Below are 16,931 nucleotides of genomic sequence, written 5' to 3'. Positions count from 1 at the left end.
CCGGCGGCGATTCCCTCCAATTTGCCAAATAGCCATGTCAAACTTGACCGGTGAAAATTCTTGACCGGTAAAAAATCTTCGAAATTTAACATCATTCATCTCAAAAGGAAGATCTATTTAGCCTATTTCTCATAAATTATGTCAATGGTAATGTTATGATAATGACAGGTTCACTTTCATCATGGCATAGGCCTATTCTATTCTGTTCTATTCCAGTATGTTATATTATATTGTAGTCTATCATGTGATATTCTCGTGTATTCTATTCTTTGCTTCGTTTTCTTACAGGCTTCCAGGTGTAGGCTTGGCTATGGTGCACTATCCCACAATTGTAAACTATCAGTAATTATTATTAGCCTATGTATTGAGCCTATTTATCAATTCAGTCAATACATATAAAATGGGTTTATGTCTGCAGTCTAGTATCATCTCTCGCACACAAATCTGAGAGAGGAAATTAAACTTAATGTTCCTGTCGTCCAGCCTGCCTGCTGCCTGCCTGATACCCTAACGTCTATTTTCATGCATTAGCATGCAGTATTAATGAGATGGTTTGATGAATCGTTGCAGCTTCGTTCTCTCTTGACAGTGCAACTATCTTTATGAGGGTTGATACAAACTAAGCTGTCTTTCCCCACATTTAACACAGGCCCATTGTTGTTAAGTTGTAACACAGCTGTCATTCTCCACTTTATTTTAAAACACTGTCTTTAGGCCTAGGCCCGAGAGCAAGGTGTTCATTTGAGATGGTAGCCTATATGAGGACATGACAGAACATGCCCTTTGTGTTGACACTTGCCTTAGACACTTTAGTTCTCCCGAGTACATAAACAGTGCTTATCGCGCCACAATCAAAGAAGGGGAACTAAGAACAAGCTTAGCACAGATCAGTTCAAAAGTTCAGATCAGTTCCATCAGATAACCACACCAGTGTTATCGGGCTCTCTCTCATATTTGCAAGAGATTACTGATCCAGTTCTGAGACAGAAGGTGTATTTTTAACTTGCTTATATTAGGTATATAGTAAATTGGAATATTCTGGTTACTGAATATATACCTCACAACCGCAGACCACATTGTAACCACGCCAGCCCAGGACCTCCACATCCGGCTTCATCACCCGAGGGATCGTCTGAGACCATATATATTTCTGTCTATAATAAAGCCCCTTTGTGGGGAAAAACTAATTCTGATTTCCTGGGCATGGCTCCCAAGTGGCCCTTCCAGGCCCACCCATGGCTGCGTCATGTAAAATCCATTGATTAGGACCTAATTTATTTATTTCAATTGACTGATATCCTTATATGAACTCTAACTCCGTAAAATCTTTGAAATTGTTGCATGTTGTGTTTATATTTTTCATCAGTATAATATAAGAATGTATATGTATACATGCTTGACTGTAAGTAACTGAATAAAAGCGTCTGCTAAATGGCCTAAACTACTACATTATATAGTATTACACCAGAATAACCTGCATTTTTATGTCGGTTATATGCATTAATTTATCATTTATTCTATGCATTCCTTCGACAAGAAATGATCACAATCTTTATTTACAGTGTGTGAATGTGTGTGGCCATTTTGTTGAATCAGTAATACATCAATGGCAATAAATGTATCTTTTGAATAAATGCAACTGTTCATCAAAAACAGCTGTGCCAATCCATCTGCAAGAATGTTCTGCTATCTAATCACAATGAATCAAACCCTCAAAAATGTTCACAGCTTCGTAAAATAAATATGCTAAATGTACTTCTTTTCTCATTCATGCAATTTGCACATAAAAGATGCAGCACATAACTAACTATCTTTTAACAAGAAACAGGAGTCAGATGAGTGTATCGTCCTCTACAGGCAATCAACTTGGCTAGAGTCTCCACTGCCAAAATAGCAAAAGAGCTAGCCCTCTTTTTAAAAAAACTCCACGAAAGAATACATTGTTTTACAGTTACATAATCCATTCCACAGTGCATGAAAATGTTAGATGTGTAAAAGTAGGTCTTGTTATTCACGGACCGCCCCAAAATGTATCCCGCGGCATGATACTGGCGCTCCGCGGAGGGTGCGACGGCCCAGCGACTCCCTGACGCCAGCGCGAGGAGACCAGAGACAGGCAGCTGTATAGTATGGGAGGGTTGAGAGCGAGCTTGATAGCTGTTTATAAGGTACTGTAAACTTTATTTTTCACCCGTCAAAACATCAACAACCTTGGGGGAATGAGTATGTTCGGTTGACTAGGTCTATTGCTTATAAGAAAATAGTATTTGCAACTTTTTAAAAGGGATAGAGACAGTGAAAATGTATTTTGAGGCTTCAAACTTTTCTGTCTATCATATTTGGCAACAGAGATTGATTGGCAATTAACGTTAGTAGAATGTGGGATTAATTTCATATTTGTAACATTGCATTTTCGTGTATTCTACAGTTGGAACACGTACTTGTGAACAATATTAATAGTGTGTGTGCACAATGTGTGTATTTCAATGTGTCAGTCTGCATTGATGGTTAACCTTTGTGATGCATTGTGTTGGTATGATGTTCAATATCAGTCTGTCCATCTGTATTTGTTGTGATTAAATCTAATATGCTACTGATGTAGGCCTCTTGTACTCAGAAATAGTATCAATAATAATAATATATAATAATAATATATGCCATTTAGCAGACGCTTTTATCCAAAGCGACTTACAGTCATGTGTGCATACATTCTACGTATGGGTGGTCCCGGGGATCGAACCCACTACCCTGGCGTTACAAGCGCCATGCTCTACCAACTGAGCTACAGAAGGACCAACATCACATTTTTACTTTCCATTGGTAAATGTCATGCAGATTATTTGATCTATGTTCATGCATCATGCATGTGGCAGCAAAACCAAGATGCAAAACCAAGATTTTGGTATTTAATTGGATATTAACAATGATCTTCATCTCAACGTCAGTGTCCATTTGGAGGGAAGCTGTGTCTCATTGCTAAATTACTTGCTTTAAATAATCAACATAGGCTATCTATCTTTTCCATCGTGTGTGTTTGCGCGCGCGCACATGCGTGTGTTAGTGTGCGTGCATTGTGTGCATATATGTATGTGTGTGTGTGTGTTCCATGTCTCATGGATGCAGAGCGAGCCTGTGTGACTGAGACCCTGAGCAGCAGGGCCAGATCTCCTGACATCATTGAAGATGACATATCAGATTACTCAAAGGACTGGAATTTGTCCTTGTCCATGATTTAGTACAATTGTTGAATCCTGCAGCATTCTTGTCAAATTCAGGTTTGTGTTTTATTATAAATGAACAATTTGTTTCTGTTTTTTGTTGTTGTGGGGCTACATTTAACCTGGATCTTATACAGAGGAAATGGCACATTTCTCAGTTCCTCTTCTGTTCATCTATAGGTGGACATCTCCTGTATTTCGTCTGGTTACTTGGAGAGACATTTCCCCCTTATAGGAATAAACAAGCTAACCACATTCCAGTCTCCAGCCATAACATAATTCTCAGTTCAGACAGAGGCATCCTCAGAATAGCCCTTCTCTATATGTCCGACCCCTCCCAGACTCCTCATGATGTGTTGGCCTGAGGTGTCCTCCCGACCATCCCAACCACCACAAACACAACACTTACCCCAAATGCCTGGGATGGTTGGGATAGCTGATTGAAAGCCCATGTGTTGGTTACAGTGGGTGAGTTATGTTTGTGGCTAACGTGAGGTGTGGTGGATGTGTGTGCGTGTGCGTGTGTGATAACTGACCCTAGATTTGTGTAGACCTCCTGGGTCAATGCTGTGTCTAGTCACCAAGGGCAAAACCTCTCCGTCTTCCTGCCTGTCTGTCTGTCTGGTTATTTCTGTCTACTGTAGAGGCTGGGGAGGTATGGTTGTTTGGGTGTTGTGGTGTTGTGGGTAGGCCTAGTTCGTGAGGGCTTGCTTGCCGAAACACATTCTCTCGGCTGCTTTTTGGAGATCATTCATCGATACTCATTCATTGAATTTTGATATCCAGTTTTGGCACTTGATGATTGTTATCTGTGTATTAATGAACACATAATACATGGAATAGACACACCTCGTCCATGGCGATGGGTCAGGCCACACAGAGTGAGAGGGAGACGGCACAAAGAGGCCATACAGTCACTATTTGTGTTGGGCTGCTGAGCTGACAGTTAGAGGGAACACTCTTGTGTGAAGTGGAAGGTTTACGCCGAGAGGCTAGACAGTGTGTGTATTAACGAGAATTTGCATCCCCCTTCTCTCTCCCTCGTTCCTCTCTCTCTCTCTCCTCACTCTTTCCCCCTCTCACTTTCCCTCTCTCTCCCTCTTTCCTCCCTTGGCCTCTCTGTTCACTCTTTTTCTCTCTTTCAGACACACTTGCACATGCACGTACACACGAACGTACACACGAACGCACGCACACACGCACACACACCCTCCTCTCCCATCCCTCTTTCCTCTATTCGTTATCTCTCTCCATCTCTTTATCCCTCTCTCCTCTTTTCTTTATCTCTCTGCTTCTCTTTATTCCTCTCTCCATCCACTCCTCCCTTCATAGCCAGTGACTCAATTGAGTGGGGGCTAATGGAGGCCCCGTCCAGGCCCTGCTGATAAATAATGTAACTTCTTTATAATGCCCCGTCTCTGGGGAGAGAGCAGAGAGCATCATTACTGGCTCCTCATCCTACAGCCCCGGCCCCTAAATTGATTAACAGCACTGACTGAAGCAGCTAGCGCAAAATGATCAATGGGGTTGGTAGGGATTGGTGGCTAGCACCTAGCGCAGGCTTGGAATGGCACAGGTCAGTCTAACAGGCCTTGTCAATGACATGTGATCATGGGCTAACCTATTAGATCCCTCTGACTCCCATTAATTCTGCCTCGCTATGCTAACTACTCACCAATGGGTTAGCGTTAGCGCCAGTTCGCGCACTAACACAATACAGGCTGAATGAATGGCAGGCAAGGAAGGGAGATAGATAGATAGCTCTGCCTGGGCACTTTTATGGAGCTCTTGTGTAAACGGCGGCGGGTGTTTCAGCTTAAATGGGCGGAGGGCTGATAAGAGTGGGACCTGTCCGCTACAGATATTTGTGTGATGCTTAATTGGACCCTACTTGTGTAAGGGAGAGGCGTAACTCTGCATCCCAAATGGCATCCTATTCTCTATATATTACACAACCTATTGGGCCCATAGCAGTATGTGCACTGTGTAGGGAATAGGGTGCCATTTGGGACACACCTTAAGTATGTGTTGGGTAAGAGAGGTTAGAGAAGGGGGCGGCTGGGCTGGAAGATGTTTGGGAGGTTAATGTGATTTAGGAAAGAAAAAAAAGTGTAGGTCAGGCTTACCTTTAGGAGGGGGATCGGATATCAGATTATCACAGATCTACGGGGTCGCCTGTAGTAACCAACGACCAGTGATCAAATAATGATTTGTAGTAACCATTTATCAGATAGTGTGTGATCTAGCTTGGTAGTTATTGTGTCTGAGGACTAACAAGGTGATACTGAAACCTTACCAATCACATTACCTTTGGTTTCTCATTTACATTTTTACCACTCCTGTTCTCAGAACATTCTGTATCAAGCTAATGTAAGTTTATCAGAGTAGCCCAAACCCTCCCCCATTCTATACAGACCAGAGTAGGGCACAACAACACCAGCCCCATTCTATACAGACCAGAGTAGGGCACAACAACACCGGCCCCATTCTATACAGTCCAGAGTAGGACACAACACCGGCCCCATTATATACAGACCAGAGTAGGACACAACAACACCGGCCCCCATTCTATACAGTCCAGAGTAGGACACAAAACCGGCCCCTTCTATTTTGACTGGTCCACAGACAACCCCATATGAGCATTGTCTGTTTCAAGCGTGAATACAATCAAATTTTTCCTTTTTCGTACAGTAATTGTCACGTTCTGACCTTAGTTATTTTGTTATGTCTTTGTTTTAGTATGGTCAGGGCGTGAGTTGGGTGGGTTGTCTATGTTAGTTTTTCTATGATTTGCTATTTCTGTGTTTGGCCTGGTATGGTTCTAAATCAGAGGCAGCGTTTATCGTTGTCACTGATTGAGAACCGTATTTAGGGAGCCTGTTTTCTATTGTGTTTCGTGGGTGATTATTTTCTGTCTTTGTGTATGTCACCAGACAGGACTGTTTTGTTTCGAATCATTCTCGTTGTTATTTTTGTTTTAGTGTTCCGAGTTGAATAAATATCGTCATGAACACGTACCACGCTGCGTTTTGGTCCGATCCTTCCTACTCTTCGTCAGAAGAAGAGGACGAGCATGACAGAATCGCCCAGCACCAAATGACCAAGCAGCGTTGTAACGGGCAGCAACAGCAGCTATCTCAGGACTCCTGAACATGGGAGGAGATCCTGGACGGCAAAGGACCCTTGGCACAGGCTGGGGAATATCGCCGCCCCAAGGCAGAGCTGGAGGCAGCAAAAGCTGAGAGGCGGCGGTATGAGGAGGCAGCACGGCAGCGTGGCTGGAAGCCAGAGAGGCAGCCCCAAAAATGTATTGGTGGGGGGCACACAGGGAGTGTGGCGAAGTCAGGTAGGAGACCTGTGCCAACTCCTCGTGCTTACCGTGGAGAGAGAGGGACCGGGCAGGCACCGTGTTATGCTGTGAGGCGCACGGTGTCCCCCTGGTGCGGTACATAGCAGCACCTTGTATCGGCCGGACTAGGTTGGGCATCGAGCCAGGTGCCATGAAGCCGGCTCAGTGCATCTGGTCTCCAGTGCATCTCCTCGGGCCGGGATACATGGCACCAGCCCTACGCATGGTGTCCCCGGTTCGCCACTACAGCCCCGTGTGAGCTATTCCACCTCGCCGCACTGGCCTGGCTACGGGGAGCATTCAGCCAGGTAGGGTTGGGCAGACTCGATGCTCGAGACCTCCAGTGCGCCTTCACGGTCCGGTCTTTCCGGTGCCGCCTCCACGCACCAGCCCTCGGGTGGCAGACCCCTGCACTAGGCTGTCTCTCCGTCTCCTCCATACAGGTCGCCCCGTCTGTCCGGAGCTGCCGGAGTCGCCCCGTCTGTCCGGAGCTGCCGGAGTCGCCCCGTCTGTCCGGTGCTGCCGGAATCTCCTGTCCTTTCGGGACCCATTGCTAGGGTCCCAAGTCCGAGGTCGGTGGCGAGGGTCGCCGCTCGAAAGAGGCCACGGAGGCGGTTGAGGAGGCGAACAAAGACTATGGTGGGGTGGGGTCCACGTCCCACGCCAGAGCTGCCACCGCAGACAGACACTCACACAGACCCTCCCCTATAGGTACAGGTTTTGCGGCCGGAGTCCGCACCTTTGGGGGTAATGTCACGTTCTGACCTTAGTTCTTTTATTATGTCTTTGTTTTAGTACGGTCAGGGCGTGAGTTGGGTGGGTTGTCTATGTTAGTTTTTCTATGATTTGCTATTTCTGTGTTTGGCCTGGTATGGTTCTCAATCAGAGGCAGCTGTCAATCGTTGTCCCTGATTGAGAACCATATTTAGGGAGCCTGTTTTCTATTGTGTTTCGTGGGTGATTATTTTTGGGCTTTATGTATGTCACCAGACAGGACTGTTTTGTTTCGAATCATTCTCGTTGTTATTTTTGTTTTAGTGTTCTGAGTTGAATAAATATCGTCATGAACACGTACAACGCTACGCTTTGGTCCGATCCTTGCTGGTCCTCATCAGAAGAAGAGGACGAGCGTGACAGTAATGCTGATCAAACTCTGATCATATATTGGTCATACATTATAGATCCTCCCCAGGTTGGAAATTAATAGATTCTAATGATGGCAATTGACAGAAGAAACGTCCTTTTTTTTTTGGACTGAAATAGCTAAATAAAACGTACCGTTTTTAACTGTGAGCGAAAGTCACACCTATTCCCTTCAGATCCTCATGTTTGGAAATACCCAAGTAAGGTCTGGACTGGAGAAATACAGAAGATCTAATCCAAGTGTATGATATTGTTGACAGTAGGTGATTGTGTAGAGAGCCCTGTCTGTCCAGATGTTCCTGTTACAGTCTATCACTCTCTACTTTCCTGGAATCCTCCATTTGAATTGGATTACGAGTTGTTTTTTTTGCAGCTGGTCTGGAGTGTGTGGTGAGATGGGCTGTCGACTAACTGACTGACTGTCTGAGTGAGTGACTGATTGACTGTCTGACTATCTGACTGACTGACTGTCTGACTGAGTGACTGTCTGACTATCTGACCGACTTACTGACTGAATGTCTGAGTGACTGACTGTCTGAGTGAGTGAGTGACTGACTGACTGACTATCTCACCGACTTATTGACTGACTTTCTGACTGAGTGACTGTCTGACTATCTGACCGACTATCTGACTGTCTGACTGACTGACAATCTGACCGATTGTCTGACTGACTGACTCTCTGTCTGACCGACTGACTGTCTGACTATCTGGCCAACTGTTTGACTGACTGTCTGTCTGATTGTCTGACTGACTGTCTGTTTGACTGTCTGACTGGCAGGGTTGTGTTTGAGATTGACAGACAAGAGCTGTCTTTGGTATTGAGTTGTGTATCATTGCTTTTTAATTTGATCTCCTTTTCCGTTCATGGAAAGGGAATCTCATCCCAGAATGGCGGGAAAACCTGTTAGAGAGAGAATGGTTTATTTCAAATTCAATAATTTACCATTTACAAAGTCATAAATACACAATAAAATCTACAACTTAAAAATACATATTTTCTGGTACTGTAACGTACAGTACCAGTCAAAAGTTTGGACACCTACTCATTCAAGGTTTTTCTTTATTTACTATTTTCTACATTGTAGAACAAGTGTGAAGACATCAACACTATGAAATAACACATATGGAATCATGTAGTAACCAAAAAAGTGTTAAACAAAACAGATTATTCAAAGTAGCCACACTTGGCCTTGATGACAGCTGTGCACACTCTTGGCATTCTCTCAACCAGCTTCATGAGGTAGTCATTTGGAATGCATTTCAATTAACAGGTGTGTTGTGACAAAGTAGGGGTGGTATACAGAAGATAGCCCTATTTGGTAAAAGACGAAGTCCATATAATGGCAAGAACAGCTCAAATAAGCAAAGAGAAATGAAATCCATCATTACTTTAACCTGTTACTCCTACCCCCTACTTTTTCGAACATTCTGTTAAAAATCACGCAACATTTCAGCGCCCTGCTGCTCATGCCAGGAATATAGTATATGCATATGATTAGTATGTGTGGATAGAAAACACTCAGACGTTTATAAAACTGGTTAAATCACGGCTGTGACTATAACAGAACGTGCGTTTCATCGAAAAGTGCAGGAAAATCTGATCACTGAAAATGGAAAAAATATATCCATGCGCGACTTGAACCCATTGATAAAGGTGAACCACATTTAATGGGGCTAAGGTTGCAATACCTACAGCTTCCACACGATGTCTAGAGTCTTGTCATTTGCCTACTATTTGTTTCTTGGTCAAACAGACGCAAGGCAGCGCAGTTCTTCCGGTCTCCGACCGGATATTTTGGTTGAGATTTACCCGGACATTATTTCCAGACGGACAGCTAAAGAATATACATCGCCTCGTGATCAATTTGGTTGCTTATTAACGTGTACTAATACCTAAAGTTGCATTACAAAAGTATTTCGAAGTGTTTTGTGAAAGTTTATCGTCGACTTTTTTAATTTTAAAAAATGACGTTACGTTATAAGACGCTATTTTTTTTTGTTTTGTTTATCACACAGTCTTCATAGATCGATATCTAGGCTATATATGGACCGATTTAATCGAAAAAAAGATCCAATAGTGATTATGGGACATCTAGGAGTGCCAACAAAGAAGATGGTCAAAGGTAATGAATGTTTTATATTTTATTTGTGCGGTTTGTGTAGCGACGACTATGCTAATTATTTTGTTTACGTCCCCTGCAGGTCTTTTGGGGTGTTACATGCTATCAGATAATAGCTTCTCATGCTTTCGCCGAAAAGCATTTTAAAGATCTGACTTGTTGCCTGGATTCACAACGAGTGTAGCTTTAATTCAATACCCTGCATGTGTATTTTAATGGACGTTTGAGTTTTAACTAGTACTATTAGCATTTAGCGTAGCGCATTTGCATTTCCAGATGTCTAGATGGGACGCCTGCGTGTCAGGTAGGAGCAAGAGGTTAAGACATGAAGGTCAGTCAATCTGGAACATTTCTAGAAAGTTAGAAATTTTCTTCAAGTGCAGTCGCAAAAAACATCAAGCGCTGTGATGAAACGGGCTTTCTTGAGGACCACCACAGGAAAGGAAGACCCAGAGTTACCGTTGCTGCAGAGGATAAGTTCAGAGAGAAGAGACCTGCTTGGGCCAAGAAACACGAGCAATGGACATTAGACAGGTAGAAATCTGTCCTTTAGATGTGTTGGAGAGTGAAGGAAAAGTAGCCAACAAGTGCTAAGCATATGTGGGAACTCCTTCAAGACTGTTGGAAAAGCATTCCAGGTGAAGCTGGTTGAGAGAATGGCAAGAGTGTGCAAAGCTGTCATCGAGGCAAAGCGTGGCTACTTTGAAGAATCTAAAATATAACACTTTTTTGGTTACTACATGATTCTATGTGTTATTTCATAGTTTTGTTGTCATCACTGTTATTAAGAAAAACCCTTGAATGAGTAGGTGTGTCCAAACTTTTGACTGGTTCTGTATATGTATACTGCACAGGAGCTGGTGGCACCTTAATTGAGGACAACGGGCTCGTGGTAATGGAGTGAGTGGAATTTGTGGAATGGTACTATGTGTTTGATTCCATTCCACCTGCGCCGTTCCAGCTATTATTATGAGCTGTACTCCACTCAGCAGTCTCCACCGGTATACAGAATACATGTAAAGGTCAGGTAAAGATCACATAACAACACTGAGACAACGTTTTTACCATCCCTTTCCAATCATAACCCTTCCCATCCCCCTGTCCACCCATGGAGAGGTCGAGAGAGAGAGACATCTGTCCTCTCTTCTTCAGTCCTCTGAATGTTCTCCCTCTCTACCTGTGGAGAGACCTGCAGGCCTAAAAAGGAAGTGACGTTGCTGCTATGCAGGTGGTGGTGATGACAGAGACAGAGAGAAAGACATAAATATTACTAGAAAATATTCCTATTCATGAAAATCACAAGTGAAATATACTGAGACACACAGCTTATCCTTTTGTTAATCATCCTGTCATCTCAGATTTTCAAAATATGCTTTACAGCCAAAACTAGACAAGCATTTGTGTAAGTTTATCGATAGCCTAGCATAGCATTTTGTCCAGCTAGCAGCAGGTAACTTGGTCACGGAAATCAGAAAAGCAATCAAATTAAAACGTTTACCTTTGATGAGCTTCGGATGTTTTCACTCATGAGACTCCCAGTTAGATAGCCAATGTTCATTTTTTCCAAAAATATTATTTTTTGTAGGCGAAATAGTTTAGTTTGTTCTTCACATTTGGCTGAGAAATCGACCGGAAATTACGGTCACGAAAACGCCGAAAAAATATTCCAAATTAGCTCCATAATATCGACAGAAACATGGCAAATGTTGTTTATAATCAATCTTCAAGGTATTTTTCAAATATCTATTCGATAATATATCCACCGGGACAATTGGTTTTTCAGTAGGACCGATTGGAAAAATGGCTACCTCTGTATTTTACGCGAGAGTCACTCTGAGAGCCATCAAGTGACCACTTACACAATGTAGCCGCTTATGGGTATTCTTCAACATAAATACGTAAAACTACGCCACAATGCTGTAGACACCTTGAGGAATACGTAGAAAAAGTAATCTGGTTGATAGCTGGTTGACTGCTCAATAGGGACGCATTGGAACGCAGAGCTTTCAAAACACGAGGCACTTCCGGATTGGATTTTTCTCAGGCTTTCGCCTGCAATATCAGTTATGTTATACTCACAGACAATATTTGTACAGTTTTGGAAACTTTTAGAGTGTTTTCTATCCTAAGCTGTCAATTATATGCATATTCTAGCATGTTGTCCTGACAACATATCCCGTTTACTTTGGGTACGTTATTTTTCCAAAAATGAAAATACTGCCCCCTAGTCACAACAGGTTTTAACAAACTATAGTTTTGGCAAGTCGGTTAGGACATCTACTTTGTGCATGACACAAGTCATTTTTCCAACAATTGTTTACAGACAGATTATTTCACTTATAATTCACTGTATCACATTTCCAGTGGGTTTACACACACTAAGTTGACTGTGCCTTTAAACAGCTTGGAAAATTACAGAAAATTATGTCATGGTTTTAGAAGCTTCTGATAGGCTAATTGACATAATTTGAGTCAATTGGAAGTGTACCTGTGGATGTATTTCAAGGCCTACCTTCAAACTCAGTGCCTCTTTGCTTGACATCATGGGAAAATGAAAAGAAATCCAAGATCTCAGAAAAAAAATTGTAGACCTCGCTCACAAGTCTGGTTCATACTTGGGAGCAATTTCCAAATGTCTGATGAAGGTACCATGTTCATCTGTACAAACAATAGTACACAAGTTTAAACACCATGGGACCACGCAGCTGTCATACCGCTCAGGAAGGAGACGCGTTCTGTCTCCTAGAGATGAACGTACTTTGGTGCGAAAAGTGCAAATCAATCCCAGAACAACAGCAAAGGACCTAGAATGTTTTACTCTGATTAAATGTCAGGAATTGTGAAAATCTGAGTTTAAATGTGTTTGGCTAAGGTGTATGTAAACTTCAACTGTACTTCCTCCCATATGGCTGAAACACAATGCTGCTCCAATGTGGTGTCATGGGAGTGGGCCTGGCCCTGGTCAGCAGCAGGCCAGACAGAGGATATCTGCCCTCAAGCCCAGGTTTACCTTGATGTAGCTTCTCTCTCTCTCTATCTCTGTCTCTCTGTCTCTCTCTCTGTCTCTCTCTCTCTCTATCTCTCTCTCTGTCTCTATCTCTGTCTCTCTGTCTCTCTCTCTCTCTCTGTCTCTCTCTCTGTCTCTGTCTCTCTCTCTGTCTCTGTCTCTCTCTCTGTCTCTGTCTCTCTCTCTGTCTCTCTCTCTCTGTCTCTCTCTCTCTGTCTCTCTCTCTCTGTCTCTCTCTCTGTCTCTCTCTCTCTCTCTCTCTCTCTGTCTCTGTCTCTGTCTCTCTCTCTCTCTCTCTCTCTGTCTCTCTCTCTCTCTCTCTCTGTCTGTCTCTGTCTCTCTCTCTCTCTGTCTCTCTCTCTGTCTCTCTCTCTGTCTCTCTCTCTGTCTCTCTCTCTGTCTCTCTCTCTGTCTCTCTCTCTGTCTCTCTCTCTGTCTCTCTCTCTCTCTCTCTCTCTCTCTGTCTCTCTCTCTCTCTCTCTCTCTCTCTCCCGCTTTTTAAATTTGCTTCCCTGTCAGTGTGGTTAGCAATAGCAGGCCTCCAATGGCACCCCGCCACACACACACACCCAGCTGTTATAAACAGCACCTGTTCTCACAGAACCATCACTGCCTGTTAGTCTGTAGTAGTAATGGTAGGAATAGAAATAGTAGTAGTAATAGCAGCAGCAGTAGTGATAATAGTAGTAGTAATATCAGTAGCAGCAGCAGTAATCATAGTAAATGTAGTATTAGTAGCTGTGGGAATAGTAGTAGTAGTAATAGTCAGTCTAGCAGTAGTTTTGTCTCTCTAGCTCTCGTAGTCTGGTCTCTGCGGTGGTCTCTGTCTAGTCTCTCTGTCTCTCTCAGCTGTCTCTTCTCTGTGTCTCTCTGTGTCTCTGTGTCTCTCTGTAGTAGCTCTGTCTCTCTCTAGTCTCTCTCTCAGCTCTGGAGTCTCTCTACTAAAAGTCTAATAGTCTAGTAGTAATGGTCCCAGTTTTAAATTTGTTCCCTGTCAGTGTAGTAGCAGCAGTAGTAGTAATGGCACCCCGCCAGTAATAATAGTAGCAGTAGTAATAGCACCTGTTCTCAGTAGAACCATCAGTGCCTGTAGTAGTCTGTAGTAGTAATGGTAGGAATAGAAATAGTAGTAGTAATAGCAGCAGCAGTAGTGATAATAGTAGTAGTAATATCAGTAGCAGCAGCAGTAATCATAGTAAATAGTAGTATTAGTAGCAGTGGGAATAGTAGTAGTAGTAATAGTAGCAGTAGTAGCAGTAGTTTTAGTAGTAGAAATAGCTGCCGTAGTAGTGGTAGCAGCGGTGGTAGTAGTAGTAGTAGTAGTAGTAGCAGAAGTAGTAGTAATAGTAGCAGCGGTAGTATTAGTAGTAGAAGTAGCAGCAGTATTAATAGCAGTAGTAGTAGTAGTAGTAGTAGCAGTAGGAATAGTAGTATAGTAGTAGCAGCAGGAGTAGTAGTACTACTAAAAGTAGTAATAGTAGTAGTAGTAATGGTAGCAGTAGTAATATTAGTAGTAGCGGTAGTAATAGTAGTAGCAGTAGTAGTAATAGTAGCAGTAGTAATAATAGTAGCAGTAGTAATAGTAGGTGTAGTATCAGTAGTAGTAAACAGTAGTAGTAGTAGTAGTTGTAATGGTAGCAGTAGTAGTAATAGTAGTAATAGTAGCAACAGCAGTATTAATAGTAGTAGTAGCAGCAGCAGTAACAGCAGCAGTAGTAATAGTAGCAGCAGCAGCAGCAGTAGTATTAGTAGTAGTATTAGTAGCAGTAGAATAGTAGCAGCAGCAGCATTAATAGTAGTAGTAGCAGTAGTAGTAGTAGTAGTAGCAGCAATAGTAGTAGTAGTAGTATTAGTAGCAGTAGGAATAGTAGTATAGTAGTAGCAGCAGGAGTAGTAGTAGTAGTACTACTACTAATAGTAGTAATAGTAGTAGTAGTAATGGTTGCAGTATTAATGATAGTAGTAATATTAGTAGTTGTAGTATTAGTAGCAGTAGGAATAGTAGTATAGTAGTAGCAGCAGGAGTAGTAGTAGTACTACTAATAGTAGTAATAGTAGTAGTAGTAATGGTAGCAGTAGTAATAGTAGTAGCAGTATTAATGGTAGTAGTACTATTAGTAGTAGCAGTAGTATTAGTAGTAGCAGTAATAGTAGCAGTAGAAGTAATATTATCAGTAGTAATAGTAGGTGTAGTATCAGTAGTAGTAAACAGTAGTAGTAGTAGTAGTTGTAATGGTAGCAGTCGTAGTAATAGTAGTAATAGTAGCAACAGCAGTATTAATAGTAGTAGTAGTAGTAGTAGCAGCAGTAGTAATAATAGTAGTAGTAATAGTAGCAGCAGCAGCAGTAGTATTAGTAGTAGAAGTAGCAGCAGCAGTATTAATAGCAGTAGTAGTAGTAGTAGACGCAATAGTAGTAGTAGTAGTATTAGTAGCAGTAGGAATAGTAGTATAGTAGTAGCAGCAGGAGTAGTAGTAGTAGTAGTAGTAGTAGTACTACTAATAGTAGTAATAGTAGTAGTAGTAGTAGTAATGGTAGCAGTATTAATGGTAGTAGTAATATTAGTAGTAGCAGTATTAATGGTAGTAGTAATATTAGTAGTAGCAGTAGTAGTAATAGTAATAGTATCAATAGTAATAGTAGGTGTAGTATCAGTAGTAGTAGTAATAGTAGCAGTAGTAGTAATAGTAGCAGTAGTAATAGTAGGTGTAGTATTAGTATTAGTAGTAGTAGTAGTAGTAGTGGTAGTAGTAATAGCTGCCATAGTAGTAGTATTATTATTATTAGTAGTAGCAGCAGTAATAGTAGTAGTAGCAACAGCAGTCGTAATAGTAGTAGTAGTAGTAGTAGTAGTAGCAGTAGTAGTAGTAGCAGCAGTAGTAATAATAGTAGTAGTAATCGCAGCAGTAGTAGTAGTAGTAGTAGTAGTAGTAGTAGTAGTAGTAATAGTTAGCGGTGGTGCGCGCTAAATAGCGTTTCAATCGGTGATGTCACTTGCTCTGAGGCCTTGAAGTAGTAGTTCCCCTTGCTCTGCTAGCGGCTTTTGTGGAGCGATGGGTAACGATGCTTCGTGGGTGACTGTTGTTGATGTGTGCAGAGGGTCCCTGTTTCGCGCCTAGGTATGGGCGAGGGGACGGTCTAAAGTTATACTGTTACAATAGCAGTAGCAGTGGTAATAGTATTAGTAGTAGTAGTAGTAGTAGTATTAGTAGTAGTAGTAGTAGTAGTAGCAGTAGTAGTAGTAGTAGTAGCAGCAGTAGTAGTAGTAGTAGCAGCAGTAGTATTATTATTATTATTATTATTATTATTATTAGTAGTAGTAGTAGTAGTAGTAGTGGTAATAGTAGTGGTAATAGTAGTAGTAGTAGTGGTAATAGTAGTAGTGGTAATAGTAGTAGCAGCAGTAGTGGTAATAGTAGTAGTAGCAGCAGTAGTGGTAATAGTAGTAGTAGTAGCAGCAGTAGTGGTAATAGTAGTAGTAATAGCAGCAGTAGTGGTAATAGTAGTAGTAGTAGTAAAAGTAGCAGCAGTAGTAGTAGTAATAGTAGTAATAGCAGAAGCAGTGGTAATAGTATTAGTATTAATAGTAGCAGTAGTTGTAGTAGTAGTAATAGTAGTAGCAGCCGTAATCGTAGTAGTATTAGTAGTAGTAGTGGTAGCAGCAGTAGTAGTAATAGTAGTAGCAGTAATAATAGCAGCAGCAGTAGTAATAATTGTAGTAGTAACAGTAGTAGCAGCAGTAGTAGTAATAGTAGTAATACAGTGCCTTGCGAAAGTATTCAGCCCCCTTGAACTTTGCAACCTTTTGCCACATTTCAGGCTTCAAACATAAAGATATAAAACTATATTTTTTTGTGAAGAATCAACAACAAGTGGGACACAATCATGAAGTGGAACGACATTTATTGGATATTTAAAAAAAAATTGAACAAATCAAAAACTGAAATTGGGCGTGCAAAATTATTCAGCCCCCTTAAGTTAATACTTTGTAGCGCCACCTTTTGCTGCGATTACAGCTGTAAGTCGCTTGGGGTATGTCTCTCAGTTTTGCACATCGAGAGACTGAAATTGTTTCCCATTCCTCCTTGCAAAAC

At 41.9% G+C, this 16,931-nt stretch overlaps 1 protein-coding gene across 2 annotated transcripts in view; it reads left to right on the top strand.

Moving 5' to 3' along the window:
• Positions 1 to 2,048: 2,048 nt before the first annotated feature.
• The window catches only part of LOC118373777 (mothers against decapentaplegic homolog 1), a 29,763-nt gene continuing 14,880 nt past the window's right edge, over positions 2,049 to 16,931 (top strand). For both annotated transcript variants that reach the window (XM_052486731.1, XM_052486730.1), the window contains exon 1: positions 2,049 to 2,168. The gene's annotated coding sequence lies outside the window, so the exon portion shown is untranslated. The remainder of the gene's footprint in view (positions 2,169 to 16,931) is intronic.

This window comes from Oncorhynchus keta, chromosome 29, assembly GCF_023373465.1.
Source record: "Oncorhynchus keta strain PuntledgeMale-10-30-2019 chromosome 29, Oket_V2, whole genome shotgun sequence".
NCBI classification, from domain to species: Eukaryota; Metazoa; Chordata; class Actinopteri; order Salmoniformes; family Salmonidae; genus Oncorhynchus; species Oncorhynchus keta.
Note: the sequence above shows the minus strand (reverse complement) of the source record. Positions and strands in the feature narration are given on the sequence as shown.